Source organism: Rana temporaria, unplaced genomic scaffold (assembly GCF_905171775.1).
Source record: "Rana temporaria unplaced genomic scaffold, aRanTem1.1, whole genome shotgun sequence".
Classification (NCBI taxonomy): domain Eukaryota; kingdom Metazoa; phylum Chordata; class Amphibia; order Anura; family Ranidae; genus Rana; species Rana temporaria.
This window is the reverse complement of record NW_024404558.1, coordinates 46823-55649: the sequence shown is the minus strand read 5'-3', so window position 1 is coordinate 55649 and position 8827 is coordinate 46823. Positions and strand designations below refer to the sequence as shown.

At 46.1% G+C, this 8827-nt stretch overlaps 1 non-coding gene across 1 annotated transcript; it reads left to right on the top strand.

The window, feature by feature from the left end:
- Positions 1-7044: 7044 nt before the first annotated feature.
- Positions 7045-7202, top strand: LOC120922501. The gene has a single exon (XR_005745385.1). It is a non-coding gene; the product is annotated as a U1 spliceosomal RNA (small nuclear RNA).
- Positions 7203-8827: the final 1625 nt, after the last annotated feature.

Below are 8827 nucleotides of genomic sequence, written 5' to 3'. Positions count from 1 at the left end.
AGGCCCGGACCATGTCTTGCAGCTCCGCTAGTTGTGAGTCATGGGCATGCGAGACGTCCTCAACCCCGGAGATACGATCCTCTGCCGAAGACAGTCTGCCCCTTATTTTTTCCAGGTCATGACGGATGAGGTTGCACTCCGTCGCCAGGCTGTCAATGGGGCCCACCAGCTCGGTTTTGGAGGCCGCAATGGCCTCGAGGATCGGGCCCGTTATGGCCGCCGTGTCCACCTCTATCTCCTGAGGTACGGGAGAGGAGGCCTCCAAGACCCCCCGAGGAACACCCTGCTGTGTCTCCAACTGAGCGGGAACAAACTTGGCGCGCGCCACGGAGGAGCAGGGAAGCAAGATGGCGGGGGCGGAGCTAGTCGCCATGCTGCCCTGTGATCGAAGCTGCCGCTGCTCTAACGGAGGCTGTTTCCGCTGTTCCTTTTGCTTCTTTTGGGACGAATGTGGCATGGTTCTGATCTGCAGTAGTTCCCCCAGCAGTCTATCACTTCCTCGGTGCAAATGTGTCAGTCTAGCCGTCAGAAATCGGATGGTTTAGCGGAGGAAAGCCGGAGCTCTAAGAAGACAGGTCCTGCCGCGATCACATCCGGCCACGCCCCCCAATTTAAATGCATTTTTTGCTGTGAAAATGACAATTGTCCCAAAAATGTGTCAAAATTGTCCGAAGTGTCCGTCATAATGTCGCAGTCACGAAAAAAATCGCTGATCGCCGCCATTAGTAGTAAAAAAAATAAAAATGCAAAAAAACTATCCCTTATTTTGTTAACGCTATAAATTTTGCGCAAACCAACCGATAAACGATTATTGCGATTTTTTTTTTTTTGCCAAAAATAGGTAGAAGAATACGTATTGGCCTAAACTGAGGAAAATTTTTTTTTTTTAGATATGTTTTTGGGGATATTTATTACAGCAAAAAGTAAAAAATATTGCATTTTTTTTCAAAATTGTCGCTCTATTTTTGTTTATAGCGCAAAAAATAAAAACCGCAGAGGTGATCAAATACCACCAAAAGAAAGCTCTATTTGTGGGGAAAAAAAGACGCCAATTTTGTTTGGGAGCCACGTCGCACGACCGCGCAATTGTCTGTTAAAGCGACGCAGTCCCGAACTGTAAAAACCCCTTGGGTCTTTAGGCAGCATTTTGGTCCGGGGCTTAAGTGGTTAAAGTGAAACAATAAAAGTGAAATATTCCTTTAAATTTCGTACCTAGGGGGGGTGTAATGTCAGCATGTGAAATAGCGCATTTTTCCCGCACTTAGAACTGTCTCTGCAAAAAGTGACATTCTGAAGGAAAAAAGCCATTTAAAATTCACACGCGGCTATAATGAATTGTCGGCTCCCGGCAATTCTAAAGGGATTCATTCATATAGGAAAAACAAAATGTATGGGGGTCCCCCAAATTAAATTACCAGGCCCTTCAGGTCTGGAATGGATATTAAGGGGAACCCCGCCGTAAAACAAAAAAAAAAAAGACGTGCGGTTCCCGGCAAATATCCATACCAGGCCCTTCAGGTCTGGTGTGGATTTTAAGGGGAACTCCACCCCAAATTAAAAAAAAATGGCGTGGAGTCCCCCTAAAAATCCACACCAGACCCTTATCCGAGCACGTTGACCTGGCCGGCGGGAGAAAAGAGGGGGGACAGAGTGCGGCCCCCCCTCTCCTGAACCACACCAGGCCACATGCCCTCAACATGGGGAGGATGTCCCCATGTTGATGGGGACAAGGGCCTCATCCCCACAACCCTGGCTGGTGGTTGTGGGGGTCTGCGGGCGGGGGGCTTATCAGAATCTGGAAGACCCCTTTAACAAAGGGGACCCCCAGATCCTGGCCCCCCATGTGAAATGGCAATGGGGTACACTGTACCTCTACCATTTCACCCCCAAAAAAATGTCAAAAGTGTTAAAAATGACAGTAGCCGGTTTTTGACAAATCTTTTATTAAAATCTTCTTTTCTTCTTCCATTTGGGTTTCTTCCGCTGCTTCTTTCTTGGGTCTTCTCATCCACATCTTGCCTGACGTGTTCTTCTATCTTCTCCGTCCGTCGGCCTTCTCGTCCCGCATCTTGACCGTTGTCTTCTCCTGTCTTCTTCTCCGTCCGTCCGCCAGCCTTCTGGTCCCGCATCTTGCCCGTTGTCTTCTCCTGTCTTCTTCTCCGTCCGTCCGCCAGCCTTCTCGTCCGCATCTTTTTCTTCCCCGGACCCATCGTTTGAATTTGAATTGTCCGCCGTGTTCCGCTCATGTGACCCCGCCCCCCTCTGACGCCACAAGTAAACTCCTTAGAAGGTCATGTGCGTCAGAGGGGGTGGGGTCACAGAGCGTCACACGGCGGGGGAATTCAATTTTAAGCGCGCCGTCCGGAGAAGAAGCCGCCGCAGCTTCCAATTGAAGTTCCCGCCGTGTCACACTCATGTGACCCCGCCCCCCTCTGACGCACATATGCCACACGCGGACTTTCAGATGAGTTAACCTGTGGCGTCAGAGGGGGGCGGGTCCCAGGAGCGGGAACACAGCGGGATCTTCAATTTCAAGCGCAGCACCCAGAAGACCAAGAAGATGCGGGACGAGAAGGTCGACGGACAGAGAAGAAGATGGGAGAAGACGGCAAGATGGCAAGATGTGGACGAGAAGACCCAAGAAAGAAGCAGAGGAAGAAACCCGAATGAAAGAAGAAGAAGAAGGACCAGCGGAAAGAAGATTTTATTAAAGGAATTGTCAAAAACCGGCTACTGTCATTTTTCACACTTTTGTCACTTTTTTTTGGTAAAATGGTAGGGGTACAATGTACCCCATTACCATTTCACACAGGGGGGGGGGCCGGGATCTGGGGGTCCCCTATTTTAATGGGGTCTTCCAGATTCTGATAAGCCCCCCGCCCGCAGACCCCCACAACCACCGGGCAAGGGTTGTGGGGATGAGGCCCTTGTCCCCATCAACATGGGGACATCCTCTCCATGTTGAGGGCATGTGGCCTGGTACGGTTCAGGAGAGGGGGGGCCGCACTCTGTCACCCCCTCTTTTCTGCGGCCGGCCAGGTCAACGTGCTCGGATAAGGGTCTGGTGTGGATTTTTAGGGGGACTCCACGCCATTTTTTTTTTAATTTTGGGTGGAGTTCCCCTTAAAATCCACACCAGACCTGAAGGGCCTGGTATGGATATTTGGGGGGACCCCACGCCATTTTTTTTTTGGTTTTTACGGCGGGGTTCCCCTTTATATCCATTCCAGACCTGAAGGGCCTGGTAATTTAATTTGGGGGGACCCCCATACATTTTTTTTTTTTTGTTTTAATGAGCAATGACTGTATTCTTTATAGCCATGAGTACTTTAAACTTACTTTTTTTTCACTTCAGAAATGACATCTTGTACAGGGACAGTTCTAAGCACGGGAAACATGCGTGTACCCCCTCCCCCCTGTATGAAATTTAAAGGAATATTTCACTTTTATTATTTCACTTTAACCACTTCCATACCGCGCCTATTCTGGCACTTCTCTCCTTCATGTAAAAATTATATTTTGTGCCTGGGAAATTACTCAGGACCCCCAAACATTATATATAATTTTTTAGCAGACACCCTAGGGAATAAAGTGGCGGACATTTTTTATTTGATTTCCAACGGCATTTGCGCAATCATTTTTCTAACGCCTTTTTTTTTTGCCCAAAAAAAAAACACGGTCCATGAATTAAAAAATAACAAAACAGTAAAGTTAGCCCAATTTTTATGGATAATGTGAAAAATGATGTTACACCGAGTAAATAGATACCAACTTGTCACACACTCATGGAATGGCGCCAAACTTCGGGACATAAAAATATCCATAGGCGATGCTTGTTTTTTTTTTTTTACAGGTGACCAGTTCAGAGTTACAGAGGAGGTCTAGGGCTAGAATTATTGCTCTCGCTCTAACGCATGCGTCAATACCTCACATGTGTGGTTTGAATGGTGTTTACATATGTGGGGACTTACATGCATATTCGCTTCTGAGTGCGAGCTTCTAGGGACAGGGCCGTTTATTTTTTTGTGTTTTTTACCTCATATTTTTCTTCTTTCACTTTTTTGTCACTTTTTTTGATTTCGGATCACTTTTCTTCCTATTACAAGGAATGTAAACATCCCTTGTAATAGGACTAGTGTGTGACAGGTCCTCTTTATGGAGAGAGGCGGGGTCAATAAGGCTGGAAAGCATGGTATTGGAGAAAAAAAAAGATCTCATGCTTTCAGCTGCAATCATGTTCGTTCAGCACAGTGGTGTAGTGTATAGCACTTTGACCTAGCAGCAAAAGGGTCGCTGGTTCGAATCCCGCCCGTGACAGCATCTGCATGGAGTTTGCATGTTCTCCCTGTGCCTGCGTGGGTTTCCTCCCGCACTATAAAAACATGCTGTACATCGGATCCGATCTAAATAGGCCCTAATATGCAGTAGTATATTTAGGTTTTGTGCTGCCCTAGGCCTGACTACATTTCTGCACCTCCTAATAGAAAAATGACCCACCCCTTCCTGTCAAAGCCACACCCTGTTTTTGTATCACCCGCCCAGGAATTTTCAGGGCACACACACACACTAGTTCTGGGGGGGAGGGGGTTACTGGACTCCCTTAATTTGCATAGTTTTTCTCTCACTTCCTGTTTGGCTATGGGGCAGGAAGTGAAGGCAAATCTCCCCAATTGGACACAGATAATACAAAGTAAACTGACAGGGCCTATAACCCTCCCTCACTCTATCCAAAATTAAAAAAAATAAAAAGTGTTGATTATAGTTCTTGTCAGGGGCGGACTGACCATTGAGTCACTCAGGCACTGCCCGAGGGCCCCATGCCACTAGGGGGCCCCATCAGGGTTGCCAGGCTCAGTAAAACCAGGGACAGTATGTAAAAATCTGTGTTTTTTTTAGATCTGTCCCTGATATGTCCGAAACTGACAGGCTTTTAATGTGAAGATCCCAAGATTTTAGCTGCCCTGCCTCTGCACTGCCTCCTGGCGTGGTGGCCATCTGTAAGCCAGAGGGGCCCCATACTCTTCTATTGCCCGGGGGCCCCATGAGTTGTCAGTCCGCCCCTGGTTCTAGTTTAAGCACAAATTTCATAGAGTTTTATTGAGAGGCCTAAGAAAATATAACCATGCCAATAGGCCAGGATACAGCGTGGCTAATATGTATGAATGTGTGTGTTAGAGCCCCCCACCCAATGTTAACTAAAAAATTATTAATTTGCAAATAAGTATTATCTGCTCATTTTTTGGGGGATGTCTGCACCCCTGATAGTGACAACATTTGTGAGGTGTCTTCAGAAAGGTCTAATTCATTCACTTCCTGTCACATAGCCAAACAGGAAGTGAGGGTAAAACCTTACTAATATCTTTTCTTGGGGACACAGAGATCAATCTAAATAGTTTCCCATTATGTAAATTGCACTCTAGCATTTTGCGGTGTACACCCCAAATTATTAGGGATCTTGGACTTTGGGGTCCATTTACTAAAGGCAAATCCACTTTGCACTACAAGTGCAAAGCAAGGAAGAAAACAAAACAACTTTGCTTCTACAGGATTGGATGTTAAAACCATCAGTGCTTCCTCTCTGATTTTCAGCAACTATGCTTGTACTGCAGAGTGGCTTTGCCTTTACTAAACCCCAAACTAAATAATCATTTGGGGCAGGGATCCTCAAACTACGGCCCTCCAGCTGTTGTAGAACTACACATCCCATGATGCCTTGTAATGCACTGACATTCACAGACATGACTAGGCATGATGGGAATTGTAGTTCCTGAACAACTGGAGGGCCGTACTTTGAAGACCCATGATTTGGGGTGTACACAGCAGTGCTGGAGTGCAATTTGCTTAATGGGGACACTAGTTAGATTGACCTGTGTCCCCAAGAAATGACACTGGTAGGGTTTTAACCTCACTTCCTGTTCAGCTGTGTGACAGGAAGTGAAGCCAATTTTAAGAAAAGGGACACAAAGCTCAACCCAAAAAAAAAACACAAGCAGGGGTTCTAACACTCACTTGGCTTCCCTCAAACACCCACAGGCCATGTTTGCAGGTTTTCCTTCATCTTGCACATGTGCTTTAAAAGACAGTCTGGACAGCAATTCTTGATAAGAGAAATCCACAAAACATGTCCTGTCGGGGGTACTTGAGGGCTGAGGACCACTGCAGAAAAAAGAAAATACTTACCAGTTTGTCTTTAAAGTCATGGGGAATAAACATGGCAAACATTTCATGATTACACACCAGGAAAGAAGCTTAGACACACATAATTTGTTAGGCCCAAACCTATTTCAGCTGCAGCTGTCAACATATGTAGCATGAAAAAGTAACAAAAGACAAACTTCAAAATTTTAAAGTAATTTTTATTGGTCAACAAAACAAGGAAAGCAAAAAAAGACAAACAAACACACACAAACAAAAATACATTTCAAAAATCAAAATAAACATAGTTTTAAAGTCGCAACATCTTGACACATTTTTCATAAAATAAGGCCGCATAGACAAATACATCAAAGTGAACATCATTTAAACAAAAACCATTGGCAAAATAAAAACCCATGCAACAAACCACATTTGTGTTTCGCAACAGCATTTCTGCCAGCCTGCCCCTATGAGGGCAGCTGAGGACTGATCGATCCATGCTTTTTATAACAGTGCTAGTAATGAAGCAATTGAAATCACATGAACAAATTGCAGTCTATAGTTTGGGTGGACTTGCGTAAGTCCCGCCCACATATGTAAACACCATTCAAACCACACATGTGAGGTATTGACGCGTGCGTTAGAGCGAGAGTAATACTTTTAGCACTAGACTTTCTCTGTAGCTATAAACTGGTAACCTGAAAAAAACAAAAAAAGGTCGCCTATGGGGATTTTCAAGTACTGAATTTTGGCCCCATTCCATGAGTGTATTCAATAGTAAAGCGTGACATGTAAGGTATCTTTTTACTCGGTGTAACATCATCTTTCACATTATCACCAAAAATTGGGCTAACTTTAGTGTTTTTAGTATACTCTGGTTTCTCTTCAAAACGACCAAATCTTGAAGAGATACTTACCTGGCAGGGGAGACACCATGATCATGAAGGTGGTTCTCCCAGGGCGAGGCACGGCTATTGCACACTCTAGGCCGTGCTGATCGTGGTGTCTTCCCTGCCGCTTCTCGGCCTTTTGGCTGGGACTGGGTGTGGTATCTGTCCTTATCAGTTGTCAGCGGAGCGCTGAAGCACCTCCTACATGGGGAGGGTGGATGCAATCCAATGACGTCATTGCACCTGGAAGGATGGTTTCAGCAGGGACTACGCTGTGCTGCCCGACAGAATACTGGGGGCCGGCCCATGGTTGAGTCTGAGCCATCTGGAAGGGTGCTCCTGGTGGGGATGGGTGCTGTGCTTGGTCTTGGTCTTTTTGCCGAGTTCTAGTCTGGCCTTCTGGCTGGCTGGTGTAAGTGCTATTTCTGTCAGCGATCCGGTAGGAGGAGCTGGTAATGTCCTGTGGTACGACGGGGTAGAGCCATGCAAATCCGCTGGGTTGACGGAGGGTCTGGAGGGGCTAGTATTGGTGGAGGCTGTTATCCGAGTGACAGTTCTCCCCAAGAAAACCTTGAAGGGCTCTCTAGCTGGCAGGGGTGGAGGGCTGCACTGGCCGGTCGGGGGGTCGGATATGGAACGAAAAGCCTATGGTGCATGTGCCCCTGGAGTGGCAGTCCAGGGGTATCTGAAGATCACTGTGTGTGAGGGACACATTGATTTAAGATACCACGGTCACTGCACCAGATACACGCTTTTTTTTAGCACCTGCCTCCTGGGCCGGGCCTTTTGGCTAGGACCGGAGGAATTTTTTTTTTATTCCTGGCCGGAGGGCCTGGTCATTGTTTCACCACAATGGCCACTTCTTTCACTCTCCTCTCCACTATCCCTTCCCCCACTTTATTTTATTTAAGCCTGTGTTTGTCACTTTTTTGTCTTTTTTTGTTGTGCACGTTTTGTCACTGTGTGATTAGTAGGGTGCGGGTCCTCGGGCCAGCCCTGAACGTCTTGGGAGTGGGTGGACATGGCCTTCTGGCTTAGTTCGCCTGCTCTCATGGGGTCTCCCTTCGGGGGAGCCCCACCTAGTACTGGGAGGGTTCTGTTTCGGCAGTCCCTCCGAGGAAGTTGGGTCCGTGTCGGCTTCGGTTGCTCGGACCACAGTACCTCAGTCCCCGTCTGGAGCCTAACGCCCCGGGGGATCAGGGTTTGGGTCCCTCTTCACAGGAGGACCACTTGACGTTGCACCCGTCTGCACGTTTTTGTGAACACTCTTTATGTGTGTGCACATTTTTTCTGCACCGGGTGGAGTTTTTTGGGTGTGTTCACACGCCATAGGCTTTTCAAAAAAAAAAAAAAAAAAACTTTAGTGTTTTGTTAATTTTTAACCACTTGAGCCCTGGACCATATTGCTGGTCAATGACTGGGCCAGTTTTTGTGATTCGGCACGGCGTCGCTTTAACTGACAATTGTGCAGTCGTGCGACGTGGCTCCCAAACAAAATTGGCAACCTTTTTTTTCCCACAAAGAGAGCTTTATTTTGGTGGTATTTGATCACCTCTGCGTTTTTTGATTTTTTAGAGCTATAACCAAAAATAGAGCGACAATTAAAAAAAAAAAAAGAATAATTTTGACTTTTTGCTATAATAAATATCCCCAAAAATATATATATTCTAAAAAATAAAAAAATCCCTCAGTTTAGGCCGATACATATTCTACATCTTTTTGGTTCCAAAAAAAAAATCGCAATTAGCGTTTATTGATTGGTTTTGTCAAAAGTTATAGCGTCTCCAAAATATGGCATTTTT